Consider the following 18,973-nt stretch of genomic DNA (forward strand, 5'->3'; position numbering starts at 1 on the left):
AAAATATTTCATGTTTGAATTCTCTTTTATGACTTAAGTAAACACCATTCATTAAGCAACATATTGCTTTCCGTAATAATGCTGCTGCACAAAATTATTAGTCCCAAAAACTCAATGATGATCCTAAGAAAACTGTGCTTTACCTTGCTCAGGCAAGGCAATGTCTGCTTAAATTGAATTTCAAAGCAGAAAGTCTCAAATGGTTCTCAAAGAAATAACTGAAGTGAAAAATCTTATTTCTTGATATCTAAATCATCCAGCGAGCATTTTGGGGGAAGACATACAAACGTATTTCACTTATATGCAAAATAAGGAAGCAGTGTTCCTCATGTGGGAAAGGCATGAATCCTTGGGTCAGGATGATACAGGTTCAAAGGTCAGCTCTGTCACATCCTAGCTGTATGATCTTGAACAAGTGACCTAACATTGCAGGACTTAGTCTCACGTTCTCTAAAATGAGGATAATAGTACTAACCTCAGAGATGTGTTGTGAGGATAAAATTGAAGCACAGTAGCTGACAAACAGTAATTAGGTACTTCCCAACCAGCACCCCACACCCACACCACAACCAACCCCCCACCTCCCCAGATATTAGGCTAAACCAGCTTGGGTGTGTGTGTGTGTGTGTGTGTGTGTGTGTGTGTGTGTGTGTGTGTGTGTGTGTGCGTGTGCGTGTGAGTGTGCGTGTGCGTGTGTGTGTGTGTTACTCAGTCATGTCCAATTCTTTGCAACTCCATGGACTATAGCCTACCAGGCTCCCCTGTCCATGGGATTCTCCAGGCCAAGAATACTAGAGTGGGTTCCAATCCCTTCTTCAGGGGACTTTCCTGACTCAGGGATCTAACTCGGAGTCTCTTGCATCCAGGCAGACTCTTTACATCTGAGCCACCAGGGAACTTCAGGAGTAAAGATAGAATCCTCCAGCATTTTAAAATCAGTTCTTTTTAATCACAGCTCCCTATTCACCAAGGAAAGGAGAATAGGCAATTGAAAGGCAGTGGATGTTAGCTTCAGTGGATTAAATTTGATAGGGTACATGAAGACCTATGGACAGAGGTTCGTGACATTGTACAGGAGACCAACATCAAGACCATTTTCAAGAAAAAGAAATGGAAAAAGGCAAAATGGTTGTCTGAAGAGGCCTTATAAATAGCTGAGAAAAGCAGATAAGCAAAAAGCAAAGGAGAAAAGGAGATACACCCATTTGAATGAAGAGTTCCAAAGAATAGCAAAGAGAGATAAGAAAGCCTTCCTGTGTGATCAATGTAAAGAAAAAGAGGAAAACAATAAAATGGGAAAGACTAGAGATTTCTTCAGGAAAATTAGAGATATCAAGGGAACATTTCATGCAAAGATGGGCACAATTAAGGATAGAAATGGTATGGACCTAACTAACGCAGAAGATATTAAGAGGAGCTGGCAAGAATACACAGAAGAACTATACAAAAAAGATTTTCATGACCCAGATAACCAGGATGTATGATTACTCACCTAGAGCCAGACATCCTGCAGTCTGAAGTCAAGTGGGCCTTAGGAAGCATCACTACAAACAAAGCTAGTGGAGATGATGGAATTACAGCTGAGCTATTTCAAATCCTAAAAGATGATTCTGTGAAAGTGCTGTACTCACTATGCCAGCAAATTTGGAAAACTCAGCAGTGGCCACAAGACTGGAAAAGGTCAGTTTTCATTCCAATCCCAAGAAAGGCAATGCCAAAGAATGTTCAAACTACCACACAATTGCACTCATGTCACACGCTGGCAACGTAATCCTCAAAATTCTCCAAGCAAGGTTTCAACAATACACGAACTAAGAAATTCTACATGTTCAAGCTGGTTTTAGAAAAGTCAGAGGAACCAGAGATCAAACTGCCAACATCCGTTGGATCACACAAAAAGCAAGAGAGTTCCAAAAAAAGTCTACTTCTGCTTTATTGACTATACCAAAGCCTTTGACTTTGTGGATCACAACACACTGTGGAAAATTCTTAGAGAGATAAGAATATCAGACCACGTTACCTGCCTCCTGAGAAAACTGTATGCAGGTCAAGAAGCAAAGGTTAGAACCAGACATGGAACAAAGGACTGGTTCCAAATTGGGAAAGGAGTACGTCAAGGCTGTATATTGTCACCCTGCTTGTTTAACTTATATGCAGAGTATATTATGTGAAATGCTGGGCTGGATGAAGGACAAGCTGGAATCAAGATTGCCAGAAGAAATATCAATAACCTCAGAGATGCAGATGACACCACCATTATAGCAGAAAGCAAAGAGGAACCAGAGTCTCTTGATGAGGGTGAAAGAGGAGAAACAGTCTTTTGGACTCCGTGGGAGAGGGAGAGGGTGGGATGATTTGGGAGAATGGCATTGAAACATGTATAATATCATATAAGAAACAAATCGCCAGTCTAGGTTCGATGCAGGATACAGGATGCTTGGGGCTGGTGCACTGGGATGACCCAGAGAGATGGTATGGGGAGGGAGGTGGGAGGGGGGTTCAGGATTGGGAACACGTGGCAGATTCATGTTGATGTATGGCAAAACCAATACAGTATTGTAAAATAAAATAAAGTAAAATTTTTAAAAATGTAAAAAAAAAAAAGCTGACTTGAAACTCAACATTCAAAAAATTAAGATCATGGCATCTGGTCCCATCACTTCATGGCCAATAGATGGGGAAACAATGGAAACAGTGGCAGACTTTATTTTTTTGGCCTCCAAAATCACTGCAGATGGTGACTGCAGCCATGAAGTTAAAAGATGCTTGCTCCTTGGAAGGAAAACTATGACCAATCTAGACAGCACATTAAAAAGTAGAGACATTACTCTGCCAACAAAGGTCTGTCTAGTCAAAGCTATGGTTTTTCCAGTGGTCATGTATGGATGTGAGAGTTGGACTGTGAAGAAAGCTGAGCACCGAAGAATTGATGCTTTTAAGTGTGGTGTTGGAGAAGACTCTTGAGAGTCTCTTGGACTGCAAGGAGATCCAACCACTCCATCCTAAAGGAAATCAGTCCTTAATGTTCATTGTAAGGACTGATGCTGAAGCTGAAACTCCAATACTTTGGCCAACTGATAGGAAGAACTGACTCCTTGCAAAAGACCCTGATGCTGGGAAAGACTGAATGCAGAAGGAGAAGGGGACAACAGAGGATGAGCTGGTTGGATTGCATCACTGACTCAATGGAAATGAGTTTGAGCAAGCTCCAGGAGTTGGTGATGGACAGGGAAGCCTGGCGTGCTGTAGTCCCTGGGGCTGCAAAGAGTCAGACATGACTGAGTGACTGAACTTAACTGAACTGGGTGTTAACCATTCCTCTTCAGCAGCTTGTATTTCAAATATGAATTTGAGAGGACTGCAGACTGTGTGAGGAAGAAGTAAGCTCAGAGACTGAGCTATGCAGCTTAATTTTTTCAGGTTGTCTGGAGACTTCACCTGTATGATGCTGTATATAGTACATTAATAAACAGCCTCCAAAGTTTAACAAAATGGTAGCCATTCGTCCTTCAAATGATTGAAACTTCTAAAAAGCAAAAGAGAAACCAATGAAAGGCAATTTTTAAAATCATATCAAGATTTTCAAGAAAAAATACAAGCAGTTTAACATTAATTTGCTTACTGCATCATATGATATATATCTACTATCTTGCTTTATTTCCTCTGACCTAGTCACACTAAGGTGTATATGCTTAAAAGGTCTCTAAGAGTTTCTTATAAAAATAACCTGAAGTACTTCCCCAAGTGATAGAAGGTGATATAAACCACTCTAGAGAATATTCCACTCATATTCCACTCATATAATCTCAAAGCAACATTAATATTCAGAAAAAAAAAGCATTCTGATTCCTCATTACTCTGCCCTTTTCCATGATTAATCTAGAGCACGTATCATGCCCTGCAGTTACAGATGTTTCTTATGGGTCTGAATCATGAGTTATCTGCAAACCATCAGCCACTGTGGAGGCAGCGCGTGTAGGTGCCGCTGCAGATTCAAGACACTCAGTAAGCAGAACTGAACATCAAGCACGTGGGAGGTTGAAAAATAGAAAAGGGGAAAAAGATTATAGTTATAGTAGATTTCCACCCCTTTAATAGCTCAGTTAGAAGAGTGAAATGTACAGGTTTGACCTAGCGTTTACTGAAACATTCTTCTAGTGGCCAAAGGGTGTGCCTGCATTTGGGGTATTTTTCGAGGGAAAGTAACTATGTCCTACCATCTCTGAAAACTATACTTAGTGGCTTTGATTCATGGAAATTTGTTCTGCTTGTTTTGTGGAGACAGACATATCCTGGCAGTTCCCCACTTACTTCTACTGCAATGTTTGCGGCAAGAAGAAAATATGTTCTTCCCTTATAGTCTTCTTTAAGCACAACCTGGCAGAAAGATGATTCCCATTAGGTGCAAGCAAAAGAGGGGAAGCTGATTTTTAAACATAAGATTCAAACCAAATGTCATTATAGCACATTAAAGAACAGCTCAAATACTTTCACTGTGCTTGTTTTGTTTTAGAAATACTGCTGGAAACATATGAGCAGTAGTGTTAAAAAAAAAAAAAAACCACCATGTTAAAAAAGAACCTTTGCTGTTATGCTGGAATTTACTAAAAGATAAAGGGAGTACACCATTTACCCATTTTAGCAATAATCTCAGAAAACTATAAATGGTCACCCTGACACTAGAGGTGCTTATGAGCACACCAGGGAAGTAATACAGACAATTTTGCACCTATAGCAATGGCTACTGGAGAGTAAGTCAGTGGGAGCAGAAGTAACAGGGCCTCAACACTGAAAGTCCTTACTCCAGAGGATGAGAGGGTTCCCTCCATGGCAGGAGGCTGTGATCAGGTATTTGCCAAAAGATGCTGGTGAGCCTACAGGTAGCCAAATGTCTTACTGAGGTGCATGGATTTATGAATCCATTAAAGTATTAGTACAGGTACTACCACAGATGATAAGCCCTGAAACAATTAAACAGAGTAAGTATATCAAAATTAGGAGTGTGGTATTTTAAAAGGAAGAAACCAACAAACAAAAAACTTCCTACATTGGAGAATAAACACCAAAGAGAAAGCCCATGTCCTTTCTACATGACACTAGAATGATGATATTTTATGAGTAAATAGACAATCTGTTCATACCTAAAAGAGCATGAAAAATGTCTCAGATAAGTTTTTAACAACTTTTAAGTTTTCCTGCTTAAATAAGTAAGCTTCAGTTCTGAAAAAAAAAAAAACCTCACCTTCAGCATATTTTATCCCCCAGTGACACCAGATGAATGAGAATCTGCTACACTATTAAAGCTTTATGAAAATTTAATTCATTATCAATACTATGATTTAATGATACATGGTTAAATGCTAAATATTAAATTAGCAATATAAAATGAGTCAAAGTGATAGCTTGGACATAGGAATTTTAAACCACTTCAAGTTTTATTTAAGATTATCACAGGTCAAAATGATCTGAGAATTACCTACCTTTCAAAAAATTTACATTCACAATTAAGAATGTGAGGGAATATAAAATGAAAAATTATGATAGTATTTCATATAAATATTTTGACCAAAATGAAAAGGTGCCATTAGAGTCATCCCAATTAAAAATAATAATGCATTGATAAAATCACCAAGAACAAAAGTAGCCTGAAACCAATGCTGTGAATATTTTTAAATTTGTATTAAAAACTTTTGTCATCATACCTGCATTTATTTTAAGCTTGACCGAATTTCTTTATTCACTAAGCCATAGTCACTTCCAAGGTAAACTACATTTCTGTCTACCTCCTCCAGCAGTTACAACTGCTATGGTAGAGTTTTTTTGTTGTTGTTGCTTTAACAGTAATAGCTAAAGGAAATTTGCAATATGCCACTGACATCGAAAAAGATGTACTATGTATAAATATCTCATGTGGATTTTTAAAAACTAAACCTAAGTCAGATTAGAATCCCATAACTAGCCCTTATATATGATATCAGTGCAGTTACCTATAATACTCAAATAATTTTCCAACCAAATACCAAGTAACAATTTTAAATCAGAGGACCTGTTGTATTAAAATATTCCACAGACACCTTAGCACTATTAGTTGTGGGAAGGTATGGTTTCAGTGATGAGGGTTTTAACGGTTTTAATCCCACACACATGAGAAATTGATTCCACAGGCTAATCCACATATGGCTTAATACCTTAAACTTTAATCAACTGCTGGAAATATATTTTCTATTTGCCTATACACAGTATTTGGAAAGTTGAGCTTGGCAGAGCAAATAGAGAGAGCTTAAATACAAAATGGAGTACATTGAGGAAAGTAGAATTTGAGCAGGATTTCCCAGTAGATTATCAGAGATTTACCTGGTATTTTCTAACTGACCATTTCCCTTCTTCCCTTCTGAACCTCCACCTACCAACTACAACACACCCAGGTTCTATTTAAAAAGCAACCAGTAACCCAGCAGAGTAAAACAGGGTAACAACTAAGAAAAAAGTTCATGCTACTTTCCAGCCCACTCACTTATTTTAATGATTCATCAGGGAAACCCCAGTTGTTAAAATATACCTGAAATCTCATTAAATAGTAAAATAAAAAATAAAGAGCACGAAAAGATTTCTGCTTTGAAACATGTCATCAATGATTCCCCTAAGAGAACCTATTAAGGGAAATATGCAGTAAAAATATATTTTTGCTATTGAATAAAAAAGTTTCCTCAAAGTATTATAGAACATTCTATTATCATATTGGGGGGAAGAGATAAGGATAAACGGATCCTATGAAAAAGTTATTGTTTTTAATTTCATAAAAGTCATTCATAGCAAATATATCCTAACCTCTAAAGCCTCAATGTAATCTCTGAAGACTGATAAATAATCAGACATCAAATGCAGTGCAAAAAACTCACAATACTAAAATTATAGGCACTGATAATATTATACATAAATAAAGAAAAGTCTGACTAACAGTAAGGCATGAAATCCGATCTTGAGCATTAGTTTGAACCGAAAATAATGTACAACAGAAACTGATCATTATTTCATTATTTGATCATGGGGCATATGGCCTAACATTTATAATAACTTGTACATGACTGTGTATTTAAATAACAACCTTTTTTTTCTAAGTCTTAAATTCATACTGAAAAAGATGTGGGAAATTATATTCCCCCACAAGGCTATGGATATTCTAATTCCATCAACTCTGACTTTTGTTTCTTGTTGTGGTAACAAGTGAGGATTTATGCATCCGAAGCAAAATTTGGTAAGATTTATATGCTACACCATTTGTGAGACAATCTAAAGCTATTTTCAAGCATGCTGTTCCAAATATATGATTTGCAATGATCTTTTAACACATGCTCTTTTAAAATTATAATCTTATATGCATATATGGCTATTTAATTTTCCATGACAAATATTTTCATTCTTTCTAGATTTGGGATTTAACTTTCTGCTCAAAAATATCCATTACTTATGCCATGACTTGGATTAACACAAAATCTTGGTTATAACTATCAGTATCAAATGCAAATTCAATAAGTAACTACCCGTAGCAACATTATGATTTATTATTCACTTATTTTCACACATATATAATTTCCACTAACAACTAGATGTGTGTGTGTATATATATATATATATGTATGTATGTATATGTGTATATATTACAAGTTCATTACCTTATATTTTTTAAAGTTATATTCAACATTATATAGCAAAATTATAACTTTGAAAATTTTTGTGAGTATACTGGTTTAATTCTACTGACAAAATACTAACCTTCTTGCAATTTTTCATTGCTATCAATTTCATGAATAACTTTAAACTATAAAACCAGCAATGAATTAGTTCTACTGAATACTAAGATTTTTTTCAATTTGCTGACATTTTAAAATGTGGCAGCAAATTTATGAATCAATAGAATATTTTATACCAGAAAATTATCTCATCACTCATTTGAACTATTGCATTACCCTTTTAACTGGGTCTCCATGCCACCACGCAATCTGGTTCCCAACACACCATTGTCCATAATCCAGCCACAAATAATCATCCAAAATGCAAACCTGATCATGAAGTGACAAGTTCACATATCTTCCATATCTCCATCACCTAAGGACAAAACCCAAGGCACTAGACATGGGAGTTACGACCTTCCTTTTCAGGCCTATTCCTTTCTTTTCACTACAGCCTTGCTTCCCCTTCTCCCACTTCAGTCCTCTTCCTCTACTTCCGAATGTCATCGGAGCAATATCAAGCACTCACACTCATGTAGCTGTTTTATATTTCTGTGACATTACATCTTTATCTTTTTTCTATCAGTCTTTTCTTCAAGTTCACCTGATGAAATTTTCTTACAGTTTCTGCACATCAATCACCAACTCTATGAAGTCTTTCCCTGAACCTCTCATAAACATGACTTGTTTTCTACTCTGTACGGTATCAGCAGACTTTTTCACTCTATTTCTGCATTCTGCCTCCTATGGGGCTGTAAAAAATTTGGAAGATAAGGGAACATGTCATTGTTTTCTCAAAGGGCTATCCCAGGATCTGCTACGTAGTGAATGTCACTAAGCTTTTTGTAAAACTGAACTGAAGATTAGGAGGAAATGGGAAGTTGATTCTGCCTTTAAAGAAGTAACACTGCTTTCACCTTAACACCAGTCCTGAGCAAATCAGCGTCAGGAAGCAGCACCATACCTGTTACTAATGATTTCCATTATTCCTGAAGCCTAGACTAAATCAAATAGCTAGTACATCTGAACACATTTTATATTTATTCTTTTTTCTTACTGTTCACAGAAATCAGAATTTACTGAAATGAATAAATTATTTTCATGTAGATATGTGTTTATCCTAACCTACTAATACAATAGAAGTAATTGTGATTAAAGAAGAGGGAGAAGTACCATAAGCAACTGAATTCTAGGCCAAAGCAAGTTTCAAGGCCTAAGAGAATATCTGTGAGATCCATGAATTTTGAAAATCACCTAAAGTTTTTTATTCTGTTTGATCTCTTGTCATCCTAGTTTAATACTAGACATGGAAGTAGGATGAGAAACCAATTCCCTCATCATCAATCTGGAGATCCCATTCCACATTTAGTAATTAGGCTTTTATTTAATGGGGAAGAAAAAAGGCATTTTAAAATACTTTCTGCCAACAATTATGCATTTTATAAAAGTTTGACAAGATGAATAATGCATTTGCTTTCTCAAGATGGCAATTCTCCAAGCCTTCCACCTTCCTGAAACAGGCTGCAAATCAGCTCAGTGGGAGAAAATGGGGCTACATGACCCATTCAGATATGGATACCTGTGTGCAGAAGCCACGGTGAATTGCAAAATCATAGGTGGAAGGAAGGCTGGTGCCACTGTTCTACCACTTCTCTTTTACAGAAGAAGAAATAGAGACTATTCAAATCAAAGAATAAGTGACAGAAAAAACAAATATCACATACATGTGGAATCCAGGAAAATGGTACAGATAAACTTATTCAGAAGGCAGAAATAGAAACAGAGGTGTAGAGAAAAACATATGGACACTAAGGGAGGAAGCGGGAGTAGGATGGATTAGAATACTGGGATTGACATATATACACTACTATCTATAACACAGATAACTAATGAGAACCTACTATAGAGCACAAGGACCTCTACTCAGTGCTCTGTGGTACACTACTATCTATAACACAGATAACTAATGAGAACCTACTATAGAGCACAAGGACCTCTACTCAGTGCTCTGTGGTGACCTAAATGGGAAGGAAATCCAAAAAAGAGGGGATACATGTATATATATAGCTGAATCACTTTGCTCTACAGCACACAATAACATAACATTGTAAAGCAACCATAGTCCAATAAAAAAATAATAAAATAGAATTTAAAAATTAAAAAATTTAATGTTTAATTACAAAAAAAATTTTTTAATATGATAGAGCAAGGGTTTAAACTCAGAGCTTCTAACCCCATATTCACATATTTTCCTATGGTGCTTCACTCCAAGCATATGATATGACCTAAGTAAAAGATGCCTCCATTTCCTAATCTTGGTCGTTTTTGCATTAAATAACAATGTATTATTATTATGTAAGTAATATACTGCAGCATAAATGTGTATGTTCATGGGATGTAAATGTCACTATATGATGATAAATGCATTTATTGTATACTATGGTTAATATTGGGGCTCTCTCAGGGGCTCAGTAAAGAATCTGCCTGCCAATTGCAGGAGACACAGGTTTGATCCTTAGGTCACAAAGATCTTCTGGAGGAGGAAATGGCAACTCACTCCAGTATTCTTGCCTGGGAAAATCCCATGAGGAGCCTGGTAGGCTATAGTCATGGGGCTGTAAGAGTCAGACACGACTTAGTGACTAAACAACAACAAACATATTTAATGATAACTCCCATTAGTCTGTAAATCTAGGACATTGCTGATATGAGTCACAAAGAACTGAACATCAAATAGTTAGGATCACAAATCTCAAACTTCTGTGATTTCTTCCTGAGTCCAGCATAATCAATCCGCTCCCTTTACCTCACAACCTTTATCCATCACCCATCAGCTCTAGACTGGCAACTTTTTGATAGGATAACAAGATGGATGAAGGACAATATCCAAGTTTCATGTTAACAAGAATGGAGTGTGAAGGGGAGGGGAGAGGTCAGGCATAGGGCTACGTAGGAAACTATTTTATAGTTTGCTACAGTCACCATTAAACAAAGTCCAAGTGCCCTTGATACAACAACCTGTAGTACTTCTCAGTGCTTATGCCCTGTAGACCATATTTACGTGAGTGATTATAGACCCATTTCCTCCCCTGGATATTAAGCTCCATGAGGATACTGAACAGGTCTACCTGCTTACCACTAGACACTCAGCAAGTAGCAAGTAGAAGTTGTTCAACAAATGTGGTTGAGTCAATAAACCATAAAACCCTGTAAAAATGGGATTGATAATTTCCTCCTAATTCATTCAAGGTTGCAAATACTCACCCTTTACTACCACTAATCACTATTTACTCTCACAAACATAACTTAATGCACACATTCTATCATCATCTAAATATGAGGCAGCATTTTAGCATATTCAAAATGATACACATTCTAAGGAAAACAGTTCGGCCAATAGTCCTGGTGAAGTGTTTAGAAGTCATGTTTCACATCATGGGTAACTCTACCTTCTCTGACCTGACTGGACTCCATAAGAATATTTAACCCAAAGACAGTCAAGCCCTGAAAGATTCAGGTTAACCTGAAAGATTAATCTTTCAATCCTGAAAGATTGAACCTGAAAGATTCAACTGGTTAACCATTAGACATTTTTTATTAGACAGAGTCATTATCTTGCTACCCTAATTGACTTCTATGCCAAATTTTAACTCAGACCTGGTTTGTGCAAGGTAATTATAAATATACACACCATAGAAATTTAAAATAAAATGACTGGTTCTTAACTACACCAGTGCTAGTGTGTCTCACTCTAACATTTTCTAAGAATTCACTCTGTATTAACTAAGCCAAAAATTGTTGAGACATTCCCTCTCCTAGTAGGAGGCACATATCACATTTTCAGTTAATTCTGAAACTGAAACAGCAAGGTTACTCTAATACAAATACATTCTCAATGTCCTACTTGAAGTACTACAACCCAAGCAAACATGGGTGGCATTCCCCTGATGAGTTGAAATAAATGTCACCAAGCATAATGTTCTGGATTTACTCACTTCCACTGAAAAATAAAAAGGACATAATCTCACAATCCAATCTGTTTATCAGTGAGGGAAATCAACTTAAAAGAAATAAAAAATCCAGGGGCAAAAGAATTAACAGGCAAACAGTTCAGAGACAAAAGAGAAATTTCCATAGAGGATACCTTTAATATTTTAATATTCATTTTGTATCAATGAAAGTACCCTGCAGTAACATGTTTTTTTAAAATGGTATTAGGAAATATGAGGGAAAGGCAAGATTAGAATCTGTCCTTTAAAATCCAAATCAACAAAATCATAAAGATGTATCAATTAAAACATTTAGTAACACTTCTCTCATCTCCAAAGTTCCACATGAACACAGAAATTTATTAGAAATAGCCTTAGTTAAAAGTGCATTTTCTTCTATTTGTTTATTGCAGCAGGTATTTTTCTAGTTGTCATATATTTTTAAAGCAGCTTCTGATTTGCCAACAGTCTAAGACATTTATTGGTGACTTATGAAGTCATCTCTAGATAGAGTTTAGAGATTGTTACTGATAAATTTTTAAAAGTCCAGAAACCCAGTTTAGACCAGGGCCGAGTAAATCTGGGGCTAATAGATGTGGCTGTATCACTATTTTTAAATATTACAAGGGGCATATCATTAGCTACTCACTATTATAAGAAAAAGAGTCAGTCTGATAATAATAGACTGGGATTTCAATATCATGAAGGTATTTAGGAATGAGTCTGTTGAGTAAAGTAAAGGCATTATGCAGACAAGGATGGATAATTTCTAGAAGGTCTGCTATTCTCCATAGTTTTGCACAGGCTGGCCCATATCATCTGACACAAAAGTTTCCACCAAAGAAGATAAGAAGCAATAGCTCCAAGTTCCCTGATTGGAACAACCACTATGACTTTTATCTATCTACTGGCCTTGTTTGTCACTATTATCTCTTTATCAAATGGTTTTTCAAGGAGACATTCCAATGATACAAATATTTTGTCTAATGAGGCAGACCTTACAGTACACAGTATTCTTTGCAAACTACTCAAAGCCATATTCTGAAACCTCACCATCTCTTAAGTAATTTAATGGTTTGTAAATAGTGCATTCAAATAGAGTAAGGTAGCCTGAGAGTTAATTAATTCTCCCTTGCTCCCTATCCAGCATATATGCCTACCTTATCTGGGACTATAAATCTCTCTACTAGATTAATTAGCATTCAAAGTCAACAAACAGCCTGAATCACTGTAGAGAGAGATTATAACTTAAACTCCTAAAACTAGGTATATAATATTATGTATTTCATATAACAGTTCTTCAATTGATCTTAGTAGAACCGAATGACATAAAGAATACCTTGTTTCTGCTTATTATCCCTCTTGTTCAATGTTCCTTTTCCTGCTTTGTTTCTAAACTTTACTTGCAAGAACTAAATTTAAAATATCAGATAAATTCCTTCAAATTGTTTAGAGTAAATGTCTGCGGGGCACAATGTGTTACCTCTCCCAGGAGGACCTGTATATGACAAAGGAGCCACAGGTGATGATGAAATTTCAGCCATCTGCAAAGTACAGTTAACCCGTGAACAACGAGAGGAAGAGGGAGTTAATCCATGTATCATTCATAGTAGGTTCCTCTCAATGTGTAAATTCAACCAACCACAGACCCAGAGGACTGTAGTATCTACTACTGAAAAATATCTCAGTATATGCAGACCCACGCAGGTCAAATTTGAGTTGTTCAAGGGTCAACGGTAGATCAGGATAGTTTGTGAAGTAAAAGGGCACTTCTCAAGTACTGAAGGCTGGTGCCTACTCTACTAATGCATAATGCTAAATTTGCTTGGAAGGATTAAAATGTCCTTTCACATTAGAACATAACACAAAAGACTTTAAAACCATGCATATCTTTTAATTCAAAACTTCTTATAAGAATTAACTCTGCAACTTGTCAAGAATCTTTTAATTAAAGTCTGTGCCCCAAACTGAAAGCAATCAAAATATCAAAAAAAAGAGGGGGGGGGATCTCTGATGATCAAATGATTAATGATCAAAAATCATAACAAAAACTGTTTACTGCAAATTCTTGGCAGTCCAGTGGTTAAGACCCCACACTTCCATCACAGGTGCGCAGGTTCAATCCCTGGTCAGGGAATTAAGATTATGCTCTGTGGTGTGATATAAAAAAAAAAAAAAAAATGCTTATTGGCATGGGAAAATGTCTCAACTATTGTATGACTGCATGAAATGAATACAAAAATATATGATGAAATGACGTAGATGAGCATGAAGATGGATACGTGCATACATGTAGGCATAAATAATCATTTATGGTAGAATTATGAGTGATTTTGTTTTTCTCTTTGTGCTTCATTTTATTCTTCAAGTTATCCTCATTGAATTTGTTTCAACTTGCAATTAAAAGAAACTATAAATTTTTCTTAACTTGAGGGAAGGAGGCCAAATTGTTTGAAATGACATACTTCTTACCAATTTCTGAAGACTTACCTCCCTCCAGGAGATTGCAAGTGGTCTTCAAATTATCTTAACTACTTTTTCTATAAAGAAACTTATTAAAAACTATCGTCAATGGTTAAACTAATGGATTTAGGGTTAGTTACAAACATTATAATTTGATTTTGCAAATATTGCTTGTCTAATGCTTGAAATACAATAATTAATTTAAAATGTACTTGAATTATTAAATATTGTAAACAGATCAAGATCTTTATGTACTATATATAGGAAAACTAGAGGTATATTTTGATAGTGTGTGAGGAACTAAAATACTATTTTGGTACTTCTGGTTTTGAATAGGAATAGGGGTAGGTATAGCATGAACTCAAAGTTTTAAATCAAGTTCAAGCAAAATGTCAAAATTAATTTGAGCCTTAAATAATTAGGTATGGGTCTTGCAATGAGAGGAAATATTCAATTAAGGTGAGTAAAGTTGAAAAGAACTTCTAGTTTCACACAATTTCCAAAGTGTCTATACTAAGAAAGCAGAAAAAAATGTACTGCATAATCATCCATATGTGTTACACATGTTTAAAAAAAGAAAAAGACTGATTGGCTATCCAACTAGAAGAGACACTATCTTAAAAGACTGTCTCCTCTCATAACCACTCAGATATTTCCTATATTTAGATACAGGCAATAGGAGAATGGATACTCAATAAATATTAATTTGATTGAAAACTTGATACAGTTGAATTTTATGACATGTGAATTATATCTCAATAAAACTTATTTTAAACATAAATAAATAAATAAACATTAATTCAATGGCCTGTCTCTTGAGAAATCTGTATGCAGGTCAGGAAGCAACAGTTAGAACTGGACATGGGATGACAGACCGGTTCCAAATAGGCAAAGGAATATGTCAAGGCTGTACACTGTCACCCTGCTATTTAACTTATATGCAGAGTACATCATGAGAAATCCTGGATTGGATGAAGCACAAGCTGGAATCAAGATTGCCGGGAGAAATATCAATAACCTCATACATGCAGATGACACCACCCTTATGGCAGAAAGTGAAGAAGAGCTAAAGAGCCTCTTGATGAAAGTGAAAGAGGACAGTGAAAAAGCTGGCTTAAAACTCAACATTCAGAAAACTAAGATCATGGCATCTGGTCCCATCACTTCTTGGCAAATAGATGGGGAAACAGTGGAAACAGTGACAGACTTTATTTTCTTGGGCTCCAAAATCACTGCAGATGGTAACTGCAGCCATGAAATTAAAAGACACTTACTCCTTGGAAGAAAAGTTATGACCAACCTAGACAGTATATTAAAAACAGAGACATTACCTTGCCAACAAAGGTCCATCGACTCAAGGCTATGGTTTTTCCAGTAGTCATGTATGGATGTGAGAGTTGGACTGTGAAGAAAGCTGAGCGCCGAAGAACTGATGCTTTTGAAGTGTGGTGTTCGAGAAGACTCTTGAGTGTCCCTTGGACTGCAAGGAGATCCAGCCAGTCCATTCTAAAGGAAATCAGTCCTGAATACTCATTGGAAGGACTGATGGTGAAGCTGAAACTCCAATATTTTGGCCACCTCATATGAAGAACTGACTCACTGGAAAAGACCCTGATGCTGGGAAAGATTGAAGGCGGGAGGAGAAGGGAATGACAGAAGAAGAGATGGTTAGGTGGGATCACTGACTCAAAGGACATGAGTTTGAGTAAACTGTGACAGTTGGTGATGGACAAGGAGGCCTGGCGTGCTGCAGTCCATGGGATCGCAGAGTCGGACATGACTGAGCAACTGAATTGAACTCAATGGCAACTTCAGTTCAGTTCAGTTCAGTCACTCAGTCGTGTCTGACTCTTTGTGACTCCATGAATCCAGCACGCCAGGCCTCCCTGTCTATCACCAACTCCCAGAGTTCACTCAGACTGTCCATCGATTCAGTGATGCTATCCAGCCATCTCATCCTCAGTCATCCCCTTCTCCTCCTGCCCCCAATCCCTCCCAGCATCAGAGTCTTTTCCAATGAGTCAACTCTTCACATGAGGTGGCCAAAGTACTGGAGTTTCAGCTTCAGCATCATTCCCTCCAAAGAAATCCCAGGGCTGATCTCCTTCAGAATGGACTGGTTGGATCTCCTTGCAGTCCAAGGGACTCTCAGGAGTCTTCTCCAACACCAGAGTTCAAAAGCATCAATTCTTCTGTGCTCAGCTTTCTTCACAGTCCAACTCTCACATCCATACATGACCACTGGAAAAACCATAGCCTTGACTAGACGGACCTTTGTTGGCAAAGTAATGTCTCTGCTTTTGAATATGCTATCTAGGTTGGTCATAACTTTTCTTCCAAGGAATAAGCGTGTTTTAATTTCATGGCTACAGTCACCATCTGCAGTGAACTTAGACTTAATAAATAAATATTTTATAAATAAAGCTTCCAAGTTCTAGTACTTTTTACAATTGAAATGCCATGTTTCATTTTCAAGTAAGAAAAAATAACTGTATTATTCCTGGAATTGTTTTCCAATATAACCATTTCATAGTATTTAACTTTTGAAATCATCTATACTGAAACACTTTAGGCCTCCCTTGTAGCTCAGCTGATAAAGAATCTGCCTACAATTCAGAAGACCTGGGTTTGATCCCTGGTTTGGAAAGATGCCCTGAAGAGGGTATGGCAACCTACTCCAATATTCTTGCCTGGAGAATTCTCATGGACAGAGGAGACTAGTAGGCTCCAGTCCTTGAGGTCACAAAGAGTTGGACTTGAGTAAGCACAGCACAAGACCATACTGAAAAACTTAACCTCCAAATCTAGAAAGAAAACAATCTACCACTAAAAGAATATAAGTAATTAAAAATTAGTCTCCAGAAGAGATAAAAATACTAATCAACATATGAAACATCTAAATGAAAAATTGGAGGCAAGTTTATCATTCCATCTATTTTGAGAGAGACACTAAGGAAATACTTAGTGCCTTTTCCTTCAGATACTAAGGAAATACTTATCAATATATAATTTTCATATTTTAAAATGAGCATGAACTTTATATGAAAAATAAATCTTAATCCCAGGAAAGTGCCATGTGGCATCTTTTAACTTTATTACCACTTTGTTGACTCTCTGTCCCAGAGCAGATCACCTCCAACATTAATACTCTGACCTTATAGAAAAGTGACAGATAAAGTTTATGGTGAGAAAAAATGAGTTTTATGGGTTTCCAGAAGGGAATTCTTAGGACACTGAAAGCCATATAATAATATTGATTTGATACCCAACTTTTTTACTGCCAAATTACAAACTTCAGATTTCTGGAAAAATGCCCAAGTGAACTTACAGGAAAATACAGTAAAAGAGAAGCCTGAGCTCACGATAAAAAGTCGAAATCGCTTTGCAAACTTTAAATATACATATGAATTTTTTTTTAAAATCAGATCTTTTTAAAGTTTTTGGTATCCCAAGGTTGACCTTTCACTTTGGGACTAAGTGATTTTCTTCCAGACAGTTATCCAAAGTCAAACACAAGCTCACACCTTTCTGACCAAATAATTTCCAGGATTATTTCTAGTTTCCTCCTCTTTTAAAGGCAAATGTACAAGGTACAGACACAAGGATTATTTTCTTGTAAATCTATCCTTAAAAATCAATTAGAATATTCAAAATATTCCATTTTCACAAATGAAAATAAGTTACTTGCTGAAATGACAGTCTTCCATTTCACTGCCTTAAAAATTAAGCTGGCATGGATAATAAAAGTGTTTTCTAACTGGATATGCTTGGCATTCAAATATTTTTAAAACAAATACTAATCCATAATTAGATTTCACAGGCACAACCTATAGAAAATAGAATCTGCTTTTATTTTTCTGAGAGCAATGTTAATGATTTGATATCATAAAATTTGTAACAAAATCACTGCTTGCACAAACCAATAAACAAACCTTCAGATGAATGTTTATTTTCCTTTACAGTCTAGTTTTGTTTGTTTGCTTTTTTACCATTCATTCAGCAAATATCCATTGTGCCTACCACATGCCCATTGCTGTTCTGAGTATCTGGGGATAAACTGGGCAACAAAACAAATGTTCGTGTTATTGTAAGAAGTTTCTTTTTAATTGGAATAAAAAGACAATCATGAAGTAAATGTAAATCAGATGGTAGCAAGTACTATAAAGAAAAATTACACAAGGTAATAGAGAATAAGGTGCTGAGGACAGGGGCTGGGGAAGGGTAGGACTTTATATGGAGCTGTCAGAGGACATTTCATTGACAGTGAGATGACATCTAAACAGAAACCAGAAGAAGAGAGGGAAGGGGCTCTGAAGATGTGGATGGTAAGCCTTCCAAGCAGCAGGCAGAGTTAGAGCCTGAGATGGAATATACTCACCATGTGAAGACAGCAGGAAGGTCTGTGTGACAACAATAAGCATTTACTGAACGATAACATTCTAAAAATTATGCTAAGTGTTTGGTGATATTAAAATGACCCAAATATTAATTACAATACAGACTGAAAAATGTTATAAACCATTTGAACTGGGTCTCAAAGAGGGACCAATACCAAGTACTACTTCAAGAAGATGAACCAAGGGGTCACAAAGTACAGTGGGTCAAGATCCCAGTAACAAAGAAGAGCTGAAGAAATGTGTAGATACTCTTGGTTCATTCAGCAACTGTTCAACTCTTTTCTCTTTTTGCTTTCTTCAAGAATTCAGACTAAAATACTTAGTTTCCCAGATACAAGGAAGACTGTTTCACAGTCTTCCAAAATGACATAAGTGGAAAGAAGGCTCAAAATTG

The 18,973-nt window shown here is 36.4% G+C and overlaps 1 protein-coding gene across 3 annotated transcripts in view; it reads right to left on the reverse strand.

The window, feature by feature from the left end:
- GTDC1 (glycosyltransferase like domain containing 1) overlaps positions 1–18,973 on the reverse strand; it is a 347,990-nt gene that overhangs the window by 316,253 nt on the left and 12,764 nt on the right. Inside the window, exon 2 of one of the 3 annotated variants that reach the window (XM_040228395.1) lies at positions 4,312–4,377. The exons of the other annotated variants lie outside the window; for them this stretch is intronic. The gene's annotated coding sequence lies outside the window, so the exon portion shown is untranslated. The remainder of the gene's footprint in view (positions 1–4,311; positions 4,378–18,973) is intronic. 3 annotated transcript variants of the gene reach the window in all.

This window comes from Oryx dammah, unplaced genomic scaffold (genome assembly GCF_014754425.2).
Source record: "Oryx dammah isolate SB20612 unplaced genomic scaffold, SCBI_Odam_1.1 HiC_scaffold_27, whole genome shotgun sequence".
Classification (NCBI taxonomy): Eukaryota; Metazoa; Chordata; class Mammalia; order Artiodactyla; family Bovidae; genus Oryx; species Oryx dammah.